This window comes from Anolis carolinensis, chromosome 4 (assembly GCF_035594765.1).
Source record: "Anolis carolinensis isolate JA03-04 chromosome 4, rAnoCar3.1.pri, whole genome shotgun sequence".
NCBI classification, from domain to species: Eukaryota; Metazoa; Chordata; class Lepidosauria; order Squamata; family Dactyloidae; genus Anolis; species Anolis carolinensis.
Window position 1 is genome coordinate 144,644,541 of NC_085844.1, and position 19,759 is coordinate 144,664,299.

A 19,759-nucleotide genomic window follows, 5' to 3' on the forward strand; every position below is an offset into this window, starting at 1 on the left:
AGTGTTCGACTTGTGATTTTTTGATACGAAATCCAGCATATCTATCTTGTTTGCTGTGTCATACAATGTTGTTGTGTCAATAATAATAATAACAATGACAACTTTATTCTTGTACTCTGGCTCCATCCCCCTGAAAGGACTCGGGTGGCTTACATAAGAAAAACAGTCCATACATTTAAAACACAATATAATAATATAGTTATAAAACAACATAACATGATCATTATTAAAACCAAGACATCAATTGCTATGTACAGAGGGTGATTAGTGCAAAACTCTGAGTAAAGTCCATGAGTAAAATAGAGATGGGTGGGAGAGGACAAGGAACCAATCACATTAAAACACTAAACCTATAAAATGGGGGTCAATATTAAAGTGCAGCACCGTTTGAAATCAAGATACATGGCTGGTGGCCTCTTCACTCAAAAGCGCACCGGAACATCCATGTTTTTATACTCTGGCACAAGGTGAACAACGAAGGAGCCAGTCTAATCTCCCTGGGGAGCGAGTTCCAGAATCAGGGAGCCATTACCGAGAAGGCCCTCTCTCTCGTCCCCACCAACCGTGCTTGAGACGGAGGTGGGAGTGAGAGAAAGGCCTCCCCGGAAGATCTTAGGGCCCCATGCAGGTTCATAGGGGAGGAGGCGATTGTGGAGATAAGCAGGTCCAATATGTTAGTTGATCAGGGGGAATAATAGTTCTCCTCTTCCAATCTCCCCTTACTGAAAAAAAGATTTCTTTTATTAAAAAGTATTAATTGCAAAATGTCTTTTTAAAAAAAGTTATACTACTCACCCAGAAATGTGGCTGCAGGACCTCACACTACTGAGGAGTTGCAGTTGCATGCAGTGCAAGGAAGGGGATGACTACACCAATAAGTTGCCACTATCCTTGACCACAGAAAAGTATCATGCAGTAGAGTCACAGGTTTATATGATGCACTCTGTCATAAACAGGCATCCCTACATTTGTGGGTGAATGTCTTGTATTTCTTTTTGGTTTCAGTGAACAATTGCATTCATCAATTGACGTTTTTGCAATGTTTCAAGCATATCTAACTTTATGAGGAAATCATGGTTAAAGAGAGGCAAAATAATGGCTTCTTTTACTGATGCTAGTTTTTATTGATCCTGAAGGACAGACTTCAGTGATGTTGGAAGGCAATTTGGTAGGGGTATCTGAAAAAAAAAGAGAGAGAGAATATGATTACTTAAGTAGCAGCATCTATTAACTTAGCACTATATGTAAGCTGACGCAGAGCTTCGGAGCGGTGCTATTAATCATGTCTTAATGTAAAAGCATAAAGCGCTTGCTGCTTTGTAATGTTCTTTCCAAATAGTCCCAGTGGGAATCACAACTTTATTTCATTAAAATGCCTGCCTGCTGTTAATTGATCTTAGAAAAACATGAACAAATTAACTAGACTTTGAGAGGCATTGGTGTAAATTTATATTTCTACGTGCTCTGCAGCAGCGGATTAAGCATGTTCCGGATCGCTCTTCCCAACTGTGAGGAACAGTGTGCTGCACTTGGCGTTGCTGACCCGGTTTAATTAATAATACTTTCGGTAAAACGTTTTGCACACCAAAGGTTAAAAAAAAAAGAGAAAAAATATTGTTTGCAAACTGTAGTATTTTTCAAGCCAGCTGGGATGCAGTATGAGTTTGGGTCATGGACAATTAATTCTAAGTTCTAATGACTCCTCTTATGTGAAACAAATGCTTTTATTAGGAGGAATGATTGATGAATGTTAAGTTTCGTTCATTTTGGAGAGATTAAAGGGATTAGTATTTTCTTTAACAATGAACACCCCCTCCTAATGACTATATATAATTTTGTGTATATAATAGAATCACAGAGTTGGATGAAACGACAAGATCCATCCAATCCTATATTCTTTCATGCAGGAATACATAGTCAAAGCACTCCTGAAGGACGGCATTCCAAACTCGGTTGTAGGTGAAGAGAGAATCTATTTTTCTGTGATATGTATCCAAGGATATGTTTCCTTATGATAAGGAAAATAATTTGGTGAAATTTATTCAACATCAGACTGAGAGGCAGTTTGCAAGACTGAAAATTACCATAAAAACACATATAGCTATACAAAAGTTGATATTAAAAGAGTATTAAACTAACAAGGGAATAAAAATAATTTAAACTCTTACTATATTCTGATATTAACTAGTCATATCACTATCAACAGGGAAGCATAATGTTAGAGGAACACATTTTGAAAGTAAAAACTTAATGGATTGAATAAATTAGATAAAAAGCCAGGTAATTAGGAAATATAAATTTCAGAAACATAAAAAATAGTATACTCCTTAATGTGCCTGCTACCACCACCTTCTCTAATACCTGTATTGGGAGAAAGGTGGGATAAAAAATAAGAGTAAATAAATTTATATTATTTATTTGAAGTTAAGGAATAGGAAGAATAGAGTAATAAAAGTAACTAAGATGCTCTGTCTGGAATCCTATAGTTATACACATGTGTAGCTTTTCCATAATATGCAGCTATGGACTCATAATGCAGCAATGTAATTTCATAAATATAATCATTTTTTCATGGCATAAAATACTAGGGTTAGTCCCAACTGGAATTATTGAATCAAATAGATGTATGTACATGTTGTCTGATTATTAAACAATTGATTCAATGGTTCTATTCTAGTTGGGCCTGACCAGCAGATATCCAGCCATGCTGCTGCACATCTTCCCAACTGGAAGTGGAATGAGTTTTTGAAAAATCAGAATGGCATCTTAATTAATTTCTACTTCTCTACTGGAATGAATATTACTGCACTCCCAAGAATGCTAACTTGCAGCAATTCCTCCAAGTTCCTACTGTAAGGCTTAATGTATCTTGTGTTTAAATGTCTTAAAAGTTTCAGATAGATTACATTGGTGATTTTCTAAATTTTAATGGCTGGTTACTTATACAGTAAGTATTTTAGATATTACAGATTATACTTAAAGTCTGATTTGTTTGAGAGATTATTTACGCTTTGTCAGAGTAGATGTATTTTAATATTTCAGAGATTTAGATGATTTAAAATTAATTTCTAAGAAAAATTAGAATGATTTAGATTATCCATACAACCTTGATCGATGAATATGTATACTGTATAAAATAAAATAAACTATTCCACACAAGATTGTTCATATTCTTAAATTTCACAAGATGAATATCAACAAACTGGAATGGGTTAAGAGAAGGGTTATCAAGGCTATTAGACATTTAGAAACCAACCTTATGACCACTGTCTGAGGCAGCTGGAACAAGAAGAGAAGACATGACATCTATCTTTAAATATCTGAAATAATGTCATTTAGAACAGTGTGGTCCAACTTTTAGTTACCTGAGGGCCAATCAAACTTTAGTATAGGAATGTGAGGGCCAAAGACATTCCAGAAAGAAAACTAATTACAAAAATAATATTGAATTACATAATTAAAATATTAATATTTAATTACATAATTGAAATATTTTTCCAGTAAGAAAGGCAAGGGCCAACAAAAATAAATTGGTGGGCCTCATGCAGCCCACGGGCCGCAGGTTGCACCACACTGATTTAGGAGATGCTGTGAGCATGCTTTCTGTTGTTCTAATGTGTGGAATACAAACCAATGATTTAATGAAATCAGTTGGATCTCTATATGTTTTGATTTGCCCTTCAACTAATGTTCAAATTGGCCAACTCTAGCTAGGACTAATCCATAGAAATTGGTTTGACTGCTACCAAATTCTTGGTTTGATGTCTACACCAGGAATAAGGAACCTTCCTGCAGAATATTCATATACAATATGCTGCATTTCAGCTGAAAATAAGGCATGCTACACTGAGGGGAAGAAACAGAGGTAGCTTAATTAATTAATTAATTAATGTTCAGCCAATGGTAGGACACAGGTATATGTGACTCATTCTGGATAGGTTTACAGCACTACCTGGATTTCAGTTTGGCAACTCTGAATAGTTTGTGTCCAATCCAAACCATTTTGTATCTCTTGATTCCTTCCACTAGCAGCAGTGTCAAAATTCAATGGAAAACCAAGGAAAGCCCATTAAATCAAGCATTTTCTGTTTCATATACCAACACACTTCAGTGGTGTAGTTTATTGTGGTGTGGTCTGCTGCAGCAGGCTCCAGTGGAGGACAACTGCACCCCAGAGTTTCAGAGGTTAACTGCAGTAAGAATATAGAAAGACAGCATGTACTATGTAGGTTTTTCATTTTGTCAGTTTCATTCAATGCTGTCTTTTCTGATAGCAACACTTATCCCAGTGAAAGGTCTTTCACACAATCCTTTTAGCTACAGTAGCCACAGATTTAATCGGGGACCTTCTATGTACAACACACATGCTCACTCACTTAAACTATGAGTGCCTTTCATTACTTAGAGTAAGAAGAACATACCCCAAAGAACCTTCCATATTTCCAGAGGTCTTCCTGAGTCATTCCTACATCATGAATGTTAACACTGCTAGTATCCGCCTCTGGACAGAAATGACTTATATGGCTTTTCTCACCTCTACACACTCCTCTAGCTTTGGGCAGTTTTTCACACATCCTATGAGTGGATTTAGATTTCTTTTTGTTCATTGTCAACAACCATACATTGAGGGAATCTTAGCAAAAGGCAACCAAAAATATTTGAAGGCAATGGATAAAAGGTTTTCGCATAACGATGACAGAATGAACAGATTGGAATTATTTGCTTTTAGACAGAGGCAGAAAAAAAGCCCTCATGCGATCAAAGCTCACACAGAGCAATGAGTGACACTAAGAAGATGGATCAGGAACTTTTGATATCAGGGAAAGACAACATTAAATAATGTCAGAATGCATCAGATTCAAATCAGATGAAAGGACCCTTTGATTGCAACCCATCATTTTACTCATTGCCATAGGGGTGTCTATTTCCGTTTTCCTAACTTCACAGAATAGAATATGAATCATGTATTGTAAACGGGTTGGATGCGCTTTGCATTGTTTAAAGATATTTCAGTTGGAACATCATGAGAGTTTATTATTATTTTTCTGTGCGGGTCTGTCCATGACTAGACATAGACACAAGGTGGAGGGTGGATTCCTTCTGGATGTTGTCTGTGGGGTTTTTTCAGCATATATACCATGGGATTTCACCTCAGTGACAGGTAATGAAAATGTGTATGTATTCTATCCAGTTGTATGGTTTACACTGTAGTGGGGACATTGTCACTGATTTCTTCATTCTGTAACCACTTTGGCCAAATTTGGGATTGAGCAGTGGCTCAAAGAAGAGAATTCAAAAGTACTCTTATCAGGATAATTTCACTCCTGACAGTCCATCCTAAGACAGAAATTGTTATCTACAGTTAAAATGCCCTCTGTAATGGCAATAGGGGAGGACAATGGCCAGAAATTAGCAAGGTGGGGTTCAGTTGAATCACAACCACCCTAACCTTTTAAATGTGGGTATTTTTCCTAATAATGATGTGTCTGAAGGAAATTCTCTTTTTAGAAGGAGAAGGGAACCAAGAGAGGCAATTTAAAAAAAACTGGGAAAAACTGGAAATTGATTTTGAGTTTACATCATTGTTAGAAAATGATGATCTAAAATGGTCGTCAAGAGAAATAAACATAAATAAATTGGAACAATTTTAAAAATAAAAACAAATAGAAAAGAAAAAAGGAGCACTGAAAGTCTAAAAAGAGTTGTAGCTTATATCAGTACTATAGATGGCACTTTTCCCAGCCTTGATATGTAGCCTTGCACTATACTAAAAAGGGGAAAACCTGGGAGATCAATTATTATGATAACCAATTATTTTAATAACTACTGATATTTTTATTTTATTCCATAATGATTGGGGAGGGTGATCAAGATATCTTATAATAAGAGAGGATGAGAAACAAACAGACAGATGAAAGCAAGAATTTAAATCCAATTGATAGTCACAACTAGAGGAACCCTACTGAATAATTTGTTTTACCATTCAGCAACTTATTAAATTATCTGCTTCAATTAGAATTAACAATTGGATCTAAACTAAAAACAGTACAATAAATATATGTATAATATTAAACTATATATCTTGTAAATGAATTGCACATGATTTATCCCAAATCATGTTTGCTATTGTTGCTGTATGCCCTCAGGTTCTTTCTTACTCAAAAAATATTTCCAACTTGATGATCCTAAGGTAATCATTTCATTGACTTAGGTTTGCCATTGCTTCCATCTGGGAGAGCATTACTTGTTCAAGGTCACCTCATGGATTTCCATACCTAAGCAAGGATTCAAACCATGACCAAATAATGACATAGTCCAACACTCAAACCACTACATCCAGACAACTGTCAGTCTTATTTGAGAATATTCTCATTCAGTCAGATTTTATACACTGCTACTGTAAGACTGGCAGTGAATTTCTTCTGACACTCAAAGTCTTTCCCTTGATATCTGGGTACTGATGCTATACTTCCTCTTCTCAGACTGTTCCTTTTGTTCTCCTTTTGAGAAGGACATGGCAGTTCAATTCAACAGAGATAATGTACAGTGTTTAGAGATTCTGAGTAAGGAGCAAAGACACCAATGGGTTAAGAATCAAACTAAAAGGATTTATTCTTAGAACTCCGTGTATCCCAGGAAAATTAACTCGAGAGATAATGTAATACTGAGCTAAACTAATTTCCCTTTTGGAAAAAAGCTAGGAGAGGAAAAAAGGCAGGAAGAGATGAGATAGAAAGATCACTAACAGTAGCAGTTTACATTATAGAGAGAACAGGAGAGATGGACAAGAGATTAAGTGACTTGGAGACACTGAAACTATTTAGTGTTACTACTATTCCTGTGAGATATTTTAAATTCTTTAGTTCTAGAAATTGTTGTGCTTCTTACAAAGTTGTGCTCAGATTGAAATCCAAGGAGGGAGTCTTATTTTATTGTTTCTGTGGTCCGCTGCCACCTGAGCTGCTGCTTCAGCATGGTGGAAAGTAAGATCTTCTGTTGGATAAAACAAGGATGGTTAAGATAATGGGGGTACCGCAATAGAATCTACTGGACTGGATCCAAATTGACCATTTTATGAATAGAAGGGCTCCAGTTCACAGAAGGCTTTGGAATCCAACATGAGATGAAAGCATTGGGGTGGACATTTTCACAGCTCCTTCTTTACCCAGCATCCCCTTGCCTCACACTCTGCTTTTGACCTTCTGGGGCAGCTTCTATTGATCAGAGCAGTGAGCTGAGTTTGCCAATTTTAGGAATAAGCTCTCCCAACACTAACTCTCTGCAAGATCTTATAGGTGAAAGATTTTAAAAATGGACAATTAACCAAAGAAGCTACAAAAAATAAAAAAATCAGGTCAAGGACATGCTAATTTTGAAGCAAAATCAATGTTTTTATGAAGAAGACAGGAAAAGTAGCAGTAGAAACCCAACTGAAAAGTATGTTCAATACAAACTATTTATCAAAGGGAAAAGAGGGGAATGACAGCATGGTGCTAAAAAAATTACTCCTGACCAATTTAAGGAGACCAGAGGGCTGCAGCTAAGCTTAAAAGGGACTGCAAATTAAGGTATACGGTATATGGATTTTATCACCCTCTGATGTGAAGAAGAGTCCAGATGAGTTAAATGGATTAAGACTTAGAAACAACACTACCAATTGAGAAGACGGAGAAGCAGGTTTTTGACCATGTGGATGATTCAAAATGAAGATCCTTTAAAGAGCTTTTCATACACACCTTTTTTGGGGACGGACAGTTTTTGTATTCTCTCTCTCTCTCTGTTGACCCTTCAGAGTATCTATATTTCTTTGGGAATTATTTGGAGCCCCTCTCTCTGTGCATCCTTTGAAGACTTGCTATGTGTCTCTGGGGACTCTTTGGAGACGTTCCCTTACTTTCCCCCTTTGTCTATATGCAACCCACTCCTAACTTGGGAGTTGATACTTGGAGTGAAGGAGACACCCCTGGGTGAGGCAAAACATGACCTTAATGTTATTTAGTTTTGAAGGAAAATTTCAATTTGAATATTAAAATGTGGTTTGACTTTCCCAACAACAACAGCAACAACAAAACTTTATTTGTATACAGAGGTGGTTCAACCACCAGGCCAACTAGGCATTTGCCTGTGGCACCATCTTGTTAGGGGCACCATTGAGGCAACTCCTGTCTCCTGCGGCCTGCCTCCGCCACCCGCCTCCCTGCGCAAGGAAGGAGCCAAGGTTGCTGCTTTGGGGAGCAGAGAAGCGGCGCCAGGAAGGCGTTCATGACTTGGCAGAGCAGAGAATCCGCCGAACGCCTTCCTGGCAAGACCTTCCTGATGTTCGGCGGTTTGGGGAGCAGAGAAGCGGCCAATGCCTTCGTTCTCACCAGGAAGGAGTTCGGGGCTTTGGGAAGCAGAGAAGCTGTGCTTCTCTGTTCCCCAAATCACCGAACGCCTTCCTGGCGAGGCCTTCCTGGTGAAGCCTCACCAGGAAGGCCTCGCCAGGAAGGTGTTTGGGGCTCCTGGTGCCCGCGCTGGGCCTCCCGGTGCCCGCACTGGGCCTGCCTTTGGGGCCTTCAGAGATTGTGAGGTAAGTGGGGTTTATATATCTGTAAAAGGTTCAGGGTGGGAGAAAGAACTCTAATTAATCACCTTGATTAGCATTTAATGACCCTGTGGCTTCAAGGCCTGGTTTCTTCTTGCCTGGGAGAATCTTGTTTTGGGAGGTGTTAGCTATCCCTGATTGTTTACTGTCTGGATTTCTCCTGTTTGCAGAGTGTTGTTCTTTATTTATGGTCCTGATTTTAGAGGTTTTTTTTTTAATACCGGGGGCTATCTGTGTTATCTAACTGCCCTATATCCCTATTCAATGTTTGGTGCTAAATTCGCAAATATAGTAATTCCTACATAACATTACAGAACTGCTTTTTCTGTTGATTTGTTGTAAAACATGATGTTTTGGTGCTTGATTTGTAAAATCTTAATGTAATTTGATGTTTAATAGGCTTTTCCTTAATCCCTCATTATCCAACATTTTCACTTATCCAACTTTTTTTATTTTTCAGTGATTGGTTTTGGGGGGGGGGTGCCAAAATTCTGTTCGCCTACACTTGAAAAATACCTAGGGCTGGCTCTGTTTGTATCCCACTCTATCTCCCTGGAAGGGACTCAGGTGGTTTCCAACATGGCAGGCATTCAATATCAATACAAAAGAACATATAACAACAACATAGTAAAAAACATAAGCATAACTCATTAAAATTAAAACCAATTCAAACCATACCAATGGTCAGAATACCAGGGTGGGACTAGACAGTCATAAAGGCTGGGCCAGGGCTAATGCAACAAGGTAGCATAGCACCAGGGGATAAATAAAGTGCAGCCTGATAGGGCCTGGGTTGCTCGATCTCAAAGCCTGCTAAGCAGCTATAGATGACAAGGCTAGCACAATGAGTTATCGTAGGGCCAGGGAAGTGGGTAAAGTGAAGGCCAGAGTAGGGTCTGGGATTAATCATTTTCAAAGACCTATTGGAACCACCAGGTTTTCAGGTCCCTGCAGAAGGCGGATAGTGATGGGGCTTGTCTTATCTCTTTGGGAAGGGCATTCCAGAGGCAGGGGGCCACCACTGAGAAGGCCCTCTCCCTAGTCCCCACCAACCATATTTGGGATGGTGGTGGAAGTGAAAGATGGGCTTCGCCAGACGATCTAAGAGTCCGTGCTAGTACATAAGGGGAGATGTGAAGATAGGTGAGGCCCAAACCATTTAGGGTTTTATAGGTCATAACCTGCACCTTGAATTGGGCCCGGCAACTTATCGGCAACCAGTGGAGCTGCTTTAATAGGGGCGTTGTATGTACCTTATTACGTACCAAGATGGTTAGGGATCCAGGCTGACCCTGGTCTACTTGCCTTGCCATGCCTCTTACAATGTGTTCAAACTTTGGCAAAAGGCACCCTAACACAGCAACGTCTCCTTGCAATTCAAATTTATGAAGCATACCTCACAACACTATTGGGGGGGGGGGAGAAATCACAAAGATTGTCTCCTTAGCTCTTCCTCTAGTGCCAGGAAAATTGTACTGAGTGCTACTTTGCATCTAATACAATGCATTTTCACAGTGAAAAGGAACACAGCTGGAGAGAATCCAAACCATACCTTTTTTTCTACACTGCTTTCCTTTGGTTTGTTTAAAAACTCTTGTCTGAGGGCCAGGCTAAACTAAACTAGATATCAGATCTCCTGCTAAGATGTTCTTTGGGTAAAGGAACAGCAGGAAAGTAGCCAATTTGGGTTAGGGCTACTGCACAGGTGGATGCAGGATTGGATTTTTCTTTCCTTTGCCATTTTCTTGACCTCAAAAATACCTATCTTTTTACTTCTCAAAGTGCTTGACTTTGTCTAAGCCATTTTTACAACTTTGGAAGGCCAATTAGTGCCCTTGGTAGCATTTCCCCTACAGAAGGAAAGCTTAATAAACTCATTCTGAAAAATGTAAAAAAAGTATGTCTTGAAGGAGCAAAATTAATCTACCATATTTTGAGTGATATTAATTAAAAAGAAGGAAAGGCTTACATGGCTTCTACCTTATTTAGTATTTCATTTATTTTTCTACTGAAGAGCATAAAGCTTGGGGAGTCGCCTCTTTCAAAATGAAGATTCTCTTGGCACTGTGATACATGCTGTTCTATCCATTGTGAAGTGGGCTTTGCCATCAGAAGAGGCAGGCAAAGTAGGTAAGTTTTCCCTGTTGCAGGCTTTTTATGGCACTGTTAATATCTGCTTTCTACTGAAAAGTGCACTATAGAGGAAATAAATGTGTAATTATATTTCCAAGGCAACCTACTTGTAGGTAAATTTACTGCATGCAATATAAATCAGATGGAGCATTTTAACAAGCAATTTGGTTATCAGCTTGTGGCTAAAACAGATAAACAAATGTTAATGGATCTTCAGAGTTTTTATTTTAATCGGAAGGATCTGGATGTGAAAGATGGATGGGTGCATCTTATCTTGAGCTATGGTTAAAGATTACTGGATCTGCCAATGGTATATTCAAATGAGTATTGAAGACAAGGTTCCTAAAATTAAGGATCTCATTGTCTGCCAGTCTTTACATTGCTGTTGTTCTCCAACTCCTAAATTCTTGTCCCTTCTGGGAAATGTGGAATCAGAGGAGTAAAAATCAGGGACAAAGCCCTGAAATAGAGATCTGGGTGCTCCTGGAGGCCACAGAACAACCTTTGGGAACTACATGTAGGCTACATGTTACTCTTAACCCCCTCCCCACTGCCACTACCAACAGCCTATGCACCGGTTTCTCTGCTCCACCCCCATTTTTGTTGCATTTGGTTGCATGAATGTTTTCTTCATGTACTGAAATGTATCCACTTCTAATTCATTTCTCTTGATCTGCCTATTTGACTTTACATAACTTCTCTTCATTCACTATGTTTCTTTGTATCTTTTCCTCAGTCATTTTAGCCTCAGAATTTTAGCCATTCTCATTTGAAATTATGCACATCACTTCTGCATATATTTTGTTTTTTTTAACATTCCCTGTAAGCTTTTCAAATGTGTGAATGCTCAAGGCAGGGTGTGCATTTTCATGCAACACATCTTGGGAGGTGTGAAGATGCTACTTTCACTGAGACTATTGAACACAACAAAGTTATTTTCCATCCTAAGTATTGAAGAGGCATAGGGAAGCTAAATTTCTCACTTCGTGGTGACATTGCTTTCATTATTTTATTCATATAGCCTTCTGAGGTATTCAGGATAGATCCCCAGAGACACACACAGTTGAATCATGACACTTTCTCCATCTAGTAAGAATATATGTAGGATTTCCACTTCCTTTTATGTGATTTATAGCAGGCTAGTAACAACAGGAATTATCTTCATAACAGAATGTTTCCATATTTAAAAAGAAACTCTGATGGCCTATTGAGTTTTGTTTTGTTAAAATACAAATATTCCTTTGGTTGAATGGTTCCTTCAGTAGTGTCTGGTGGCATCCATGTAGCAGCATAGTGATCCACTCTAAGCTTTATTTATTTATTTACAATATTTATACCCCACCCTTCTCACCCAAGGGGACTTCGGACTTCATTGCACAGAGGTGGTAAAACAATACAGAAGCAGTACCATTTGGTGATGCCATGCACAACCCATTGCCAGTGTGTCACCTCCCTGCAACAAAATCATGTCTTACTATGGATGAGCAAAACATGCAACCATTTACCTGATGTGATGATTCCTTGGTACTTCTGTGTTGGCATATTAACACAAAAGTGACTTCTGGGATTGTAATTGTCCAACTCTCTACCTCTTCTCTCACAGCATTACATTTTTTTTAGTACACTGAAATTGCAAAGCTGTTTTGATGAAATAAGTAAAAACAAAAAAATCCAGAGTGATAGAACTGCAGTTGGAAGAAATTGTACACATGACTGGAAGTGTGGCTATGGGGTGATGATCACCAAAGCACTGCAGTTATTTCAGGTGTGATAGAGACAGTTATCATGCCAATAAGTTGCCTCTATCCATGATTGGGCGAATGGCATGGGATAGCCATATCAAGTGGTTTTTTTTTTCCGTGTCAGGAGCAATCAGAGTTGCTTCTGGAGTGAGAGAATTGGTAGTCTGCTAGGACGTTGCCCAGGGGAAGCCCAAATGTTTTGATGTTTTACCATCCTTGTGGGAGGCTTCTCTTATGTCCCCGCATGGAGCTGGAGCTGATAGAGGGAGCTCATCCACACTCTACCCGGGTGGGATTCAAACCTGGCAGCTTTCAGGTCAGCAACCCAACCTTCAAGTCAAGAGGCTTTTATCCCCTAGGCCGCCGGAGGCTCCATATCATGTGTTAAAGCCCCAATTCAAATGTTGAAAATGCCATCCAAGGTGCTGAATCTCTTTGGTGATTTGGTTCAGCACCTTGGATTGGTCCTCTGGGATAAAAGCCATCTGTGATCTCATTGAATCCTTTTTCCTCTTGTAGTCTCCTCTCCAGGTCCAAAGGGTGCAAAGGTGGCTTTCTTGGAATGACGTGAAGACTCAGAGTGCTACAGGAGGGTGAAGGAAAAAAGAGTCAATAAGGAAGATACCGTCCTTCCCTGCCATTTTTGCTGAATTTGCCCTTTCAATTAATGGTAGTCATCCTTGTCTTTGTGGAATGTCCACTCTAGAACCACCACCACCACCCCATTACAACTGAATGTAGCTGTTTATATTAAAACTTCTTATTCTTTGCCTGCCAATGCTATATCTTGTTGTTACAGTATTTTTATGTAGAGTATTTTGCATTGTTCCTTGTAGTTCCCTTGAGATGTCTGTGTATATTGTGTGTATAAGGCAACCTATATATGGACTCCCATTCATCATCAAGACATCCCTGAGATGTAACTATAATCGGTTTAATTAAAACTAATGATCATCTACTATTGTAGAATAGGTGCCCCAGATGCTTTGTGCCATATGGTGTGCCCACAATGAGAAGTGTCTTAAAAATTAAAATGGGGGGACATATGGCCAAGTAATATAGATTGTTTGTGGATTAATCCAGGGTGATTATAAGAAATCAGGGGAACATATAGTGACTGATATGGGGAAGGGGAAAAGACAAAATTTGTTTTGTTCCTCGCCTTCTCATTATTTTCTTATTTTCTGTTGGCATGGTATTTGGAGTCCATATAGCAAGCTAAGCACTTTGTATAGCATTAATTTTGATAATCTGACAGGATCTTAAAACAAAAACATGACAGAGTGGCGGAATTGCAGAAGAGAGTATTTTTATTTATATAACCACTTTGACAGAAGGTCACATCAACCTTTCAAAACATAGTAGATCTTGAAAGGACTGCAAATTTGATGAAATATTTGCATTCTTCATATTAAATAAGTCTAATGCTTTTAATCCAAGCCCACTCCAAGTGTCCACATTTTAATGCTTTATACAACTTGTAGCTCCAACCCAGAAATGTATGCAATGAAAGGTTACACACAAAGAAGTGCTGCCATAGCCCAACCTGGATGCGGACCAGGAAGGTTTAGAAGATTAAAGTTCAAAACAGAATAAGACACTTTCAAGCTCCCAAACTTGGCTAATAGAATAACAAGTTGTAATGGTAAGCAAACTACATTCCTAGAGTCAACTGTGTCTAACATTTCTAAGCTTCAGTTGTAAAGGAATGGAAGGTGTCTAGAACTTGACTTCTAGAACAAGCCAGAGCAGAGTGAGGAAAGATTTAGGGCAATGGTTCTCAACCTGTGGGTCCCCAGAAGTTTTGGCCTTCAACTTCCAGAAATCCCAACAGCTGGTAAACTGGCTGGGATTTCTGGGAGTTGTAGGCCAAGACACAGGTTGAGAACCACTGATTTAGGAGCTCTTTTGTGTTTTAATGCAATGAGAGTAGTGCAGGGTAAAGCAACAAAGAAATACTGGGAGAAACAACTATTTAACCCCTGATTAGATCTTGGAAATACTTTGGTTTTCCTCAGATTTTGGTGTGCACATAAACTGGATTATCAAAGAATTCATAAACAAAACAGAAAAAAGTCTTAGAGGGCTTAGTCTTAAATGGAATGAGATAATAGTCTACAGTAATGAAATTCTGAAATGTCCCCTAGTACCCTGCTGGTGTGTGTGTGGTAGTGGTAGGGAATTATACTTGTGAATGTTCGCCCACAGAAGAAACAAGCTCTGCCTGCATGCAGTTCTTAGCACATAGAAAATTAGCTATTAAAGTATTCTTCATCATGCTAGTGTTGTATGAGCATTATAAAACCCAAAAACTCTATAGGATGACAATTCTGCCAGCTTCCTTTAGCCCAGGCTTTTTTGCCAGATACAACTCCCAGTCTTTTGACTTTTGGGCATGATGGCTGGTGCTGAGAGGAATTAAAACATCTGGAGGGCATTGGGATGAGGAAGGGTAACCTATTCTATTGATTTGGGAAAAAAATAACTTGTTGTGGAAACAAAGATTAGTGTTAAAGCTTCAGTTGAGACACCTTTTCCGCATGATAACTCTTCCAGGAGTGAATTCCCATTTTAAGGGCAGAGTTCTTTCATCACCTGCTGTCTTGCTCCCATTCTGAACTATGAGTCGTATGTAAGTCGGTTTGTAACTCGGGGACTACCTGTAGTTAAATCTATCTGTGCCTTCCCTTTCCTTTCAAAACAATATTATGCCGAAGTCCAATGTATTGATATTCTTTTTGGTTGGATGCATGTGGCATCTCTGAGTAAAATGTCATTCACAAGTCTCTAGCATTTTGAGACATCATGCATAGTTTCACAAATACAGAAATGCAAACAAGAGTGAATCCTTTACAAACCTTTCTTTTGGGTAAATAGTTTATTATAGTTATGGTATATAACAGAACAACAAATCATAGCAGATATAGTCAGATAACAATAATTTTGATGTATACATGCATATCTAAGTTAGTCAATCAACCAGTTAATTTTGACATCAAGTGCATATTATTATCAGTAACTTAACTTAAATCATATAGTCTTGCTATTTCTAAATGTTATCCACTATTTTCATTCTAAGCTTTCTACTCATTAATTTTTTAAAAAAATATGAGTTCACTATAACATTCAAACAACAACACACAAGGTATTACACACGACAGACCATACAAGCACCCAAAACCTCTATCCCACACAAAATAAAATCTCTTCCCCACACCTTTGCACCCTTCACCATGACTTCTGACGCTGAAGCAGTATGAAGCCTTTAAGCCAATTTATCTATCCTTGTTCATAGTAATCCTAAATTCCTAATGGAGCTCCTCTATGTTACTGACTCTATTCAGATATGCCATGGCCAACATCCATTTTTCTTAAAAGTCCTCATTACTTTTGTTCATGCTATTATTGGTTAGTTAACCCAATAGCATATATTCCTGCATTCTTTCCCTCCAATCCTTTTTAGTTAAACTTTTTCTCCTTTTCAGTCTTTGGCTTTGGTCAATCTTGCCACAGCAAAGCTATATTGATATATTTCTTGGTCCTTTTGATTATTGTTTTTTCTATGTAAACCTAATAGACACAACCTGGGCTTTTAAAAATCTTATTATGTAGCATTTTATTTGTCTCCTTAATTGCCTTACCCCGAAATGCCTGTATGGTCACAAAGGTCCACCATATATGGAAGAATGTCCCTTTCTGTTTCCTACACCTCTAGCAAATACCTTGTTGTGATTTGTCATTTTTTACCAATATTGCTGGGGTGTTATAGCATCTATAAAACATTTTATATTGATTCTCCCTAACTGATCCAGAAAGCATATATTTGAATTCTTTGTTCCATAGGTATTCACAGTTATTCAATTCTATTGGTCTACCTAGGCCCTTGGCCCAGGATAACATTACTGTCTTGACTCTCTTGAATCTTAATTTATATCCTTCCAAATCTAATAGGGTTGTCTAATTTTATCCATTCTTTCAGCCAGGACAGTGCTGCAGCCTCATAATAGGTCCTTAGATCGGGCAAGCTTAGCCCTCCTCTTCCTTTATCATCAGTTAAATTTCAGTATGCTATCCTCGCTCTTTTTCCTGTCCAAATAAAATTAGCAATCTCTCTTTCCATTTCTCAATTTTTTATTCCTTTAATAATGGGTATATTTTGAAACAGGAATAGCATTTTTTGGAGTACCATCATCTTTATTACTGCAATTCTGCCCATCCATGTTAGTGGAATTATTTACAAACTTTCCTGAAAACATATTATGGCACTTATTATTATTAATGTGCAACAGAAGCATGAGGAAAGAGAGCTTTAACTCTATGATCTCTTCCACTATTTTATATTGCTTCTTTAAGAGCCAAACTAAAAGGCCTCAGTACTAGAAGGTCATAGTAGCTTTCAGGATTTTCTTCTACAAAAGCTAGGAGAATCTATCCAGACCTGGGTTGCCTCCTCAGAGGCCAGGACAGTCCTGTGTCTAGCCTGTTAAGTTCTGTGTTTGTTAAAGTGAGACATTATTCTGTATTCCAGGAGATACTGAATAAATGACTGTTAGCAAACAGATACCTAGGCAAAGCTGTTTCTCATCTTCAAAATCCAGGTGTCTCTGTGGAGCCAACAAATACTGAATGTTGTCCCATTTTATCCTCACAACAACTCAGGAAGATAAAAAAGGCTGCAAAAGAAAGGGCTTTGATTCCAGGTTTATTTTTATTTTTCAAAACCCAGCACACTTCTTCCCAACATACTGGGTCTCCTAGGAAAAGGAAAGTGGAGATGTTTGCAAGGCATTTAAGGAAGCAGAGGAGGGTCATTTTGTTCAATTTGGAGATATAAAATATGCTAGAGATGCAACATATCTTATGTTAAAAGCAAATTTAGAAACAGGGTTACAACGGATGTACCATGGAGTAGCAGTCTGAGCTGAAATTAATCACTGTTTCTGTGAACCTTTCTCCAGCATGACAAAATAATAATGCCTGTTCTCACTCCCATATTCCTCTCAAAAACAATTTCCTATTTATTTAAATTTCTAACACTTGCCCTTAGTCTCAATTGCCCATATGCAAAACTGAGAAATAATGAGTCAAAATTACCTGTAATGAGACCACTTTTGAAAAACATTTTTTGGCAATAAGGTCATAATGAAATTTCTTGACAAAACAATTGCAAAGAAGAGGAGCAAAGGTATTTTACTGTATTCACATAGATCCTTATGTTAGTCCGAAATATCAGTATGCAAAAGAAATAATAGAATCAGAGAATTGGAAGAGACCTCAAGTATCATCCAGTCCAACCCCTGCCATGCAGGAAAACACAATCAAAGCACTCTAAACAGATGGCCACAGATTCAGCCTTCAAAGAAGGAGAATCCACCCAATTCCAATGTAGCATATTCCACTGTCAAACAGCTCTTACTGTCAGGAAATTTTTAATGTTTGAGTGGAATCTCCTTTCCTGCAACCTGAATACATTGCTCCATCTCATAGTCTCTAGAGTCGCAGAAAATATAAAATCCCAGAGCTAGAAGAGAAGTTGGCAGCATAAGCTTTCATAGACCGCATCTCCCCTGTGAACCAATTTGGGCCTTAAGGTTCTCTGGGGGGAGGGGGGCTTCTCACTGTCCCACCACCCTCACAAGCATGGTTGGTGGGAACGAGGGAAAGGGCCTTCTTGGTGGTGGCCCCATGGTTTTGGAATGCTCTCCCTAAAGAAATCAGACAGGCTCCCTCTCTAGCTACCTTTAGAAAAGAACTAAAAACCTGGACATGGAAGCAGGTTTTTGAAAATGGATAATTACTAATTGATATGATGGTGGTCTTTTAGCTCTGTCAACTACCTATTGTTTTTTAAACTTGTTTTGCCTCTAGGGTGAAATATGTTTTTAAACCCAGTACAGTTTTTAAACTGTGTATTTATTGTGATATGTGCTTATGACTGTTGGTTATATATTATGTCGTGTATTTTGCTTTTGCTTATGTATGTGTTATGATTTAATTTTGTTGTAAGCTGCCCCAAGTCCTTTTGAAGAGGGGGCGGAATATAAATAAAATTTATTATTTATTATTATTAGACATTGAATGATTTAGATTTAAGCCTATGAAAGTTTAGTTTTCCACCTTCTTTCTTGTTATTCAAAGAAACCACAATATCTATTTGCATATTGGTTTACTGAGTAACACTTTTGAATAACTTTTTTGTGTATTTTGGAGGTAATTCAACAGGAATGTTTTGTGATGCTTTTATCATTCTAAAGGAGGGGTTCTCAAACTGTTCTCTGTGGAGCCCTTGAGGCTCTGCAGACGATAGTGTGGGACTCCGCAGCACCATGCTGCTTTCCACCTCCTACTCTTTCCTCCTCCTGAGAAAAGAAGGGAAATTAAAGTTTTGAGCTGCTGGAAACAACATCAGCAGCAGTAGCAGAAGCATCCTTTCTCCCACGTCTCCCTTGCTGCCCAGACTCTTTCCTCACAACCCAGGCCCTCCCCTCTCACTTTCTTTGCTTCCAAAATCCTCTTTCCCTCCCACCACTTGGGGTGCTTTGATTGTGTTTTTCTTGCATGGCAGAAGGAGGTTGAACTGGATGGCCTCTGGGGTTTTGGTTATTATTATTATTATTATTATTATTATTATTATTATTATTATTATTATTATTATTATTATTATTACAAAGGCTGGATGGCCATCTGTTAGGGGTATTTTGATTGTGTTTTTTCCTGCAAGGCAGAAGGGGGTTGGACTGGATGGCCTCTGGGGTTTATGCTATTACCTTTTGAAATAATTTTATTAGAAGTTTTCATTAATATAAAAAGAAAAAAATATGAGGAAAATGGGGAAGAGAAGGAAAGGGAAGAGAAAAAGAAAAATGAAGAGAAAAAAATATATAACAAAAAAAGAAAAAAAGAAAAAAGAAAAGAAAATGTTGACTTTCAATCCTCTTCCTCGTGATGTATAGTCCATAAAAAAGAATGTCTGTTTCATGTAGCTTTTCCTTCTCTGGTATTTTAAGTTCCCTGGAGAACATGTGTCCATTTTTTCTTCCTGCTTTAAAGTATTATTCTATTTTTTTTTTGTTTCATAAATTCTGTCAATAAAGTCCAATCCGTTTCCTTTTAAGATTTGTTTTGGCCTATAGCTAGTTATTATGTCAGTCTATCCATACTCATTATTTCTATCATTTATATCAGCCAGTCCTTCGAGGAAGGGATTTCATTTGTCCTCCAACGTCTTGCATAGACGATTCTCGCCACTGTTGTTAAGTAGTTAAATAGGATATCTTTATTTCTCTCTAGCTTAGTGTCA

General features: G+C 38.2%; 1 long non-coding RNA gene across 1 annotated transcript in view; it reads left to right on the forward strand.

Moving 5' to 3' along the window:
• The window catches only part of LOC134298294 (uncharacterized), a 45,402-nt gene extending 31,299 nt beyond the window's left edge, over positions 1-14,103 (forward strand). The window contains exons 2-3 of the long non-coding RNA XR_010005300.1: positions 10,599-10,714; positions 12,979-14,103. This is a non-coding gene — a long non-coding RNA (uncharacterized LOC134298294). The remainder of the gene's footprint in view (positions 1-10,598; positions 10,715-12,978) is intronic.
• The last annotated feature ends 5,656 nt before the right edge of the window (positions 14,104-19,759 follow it).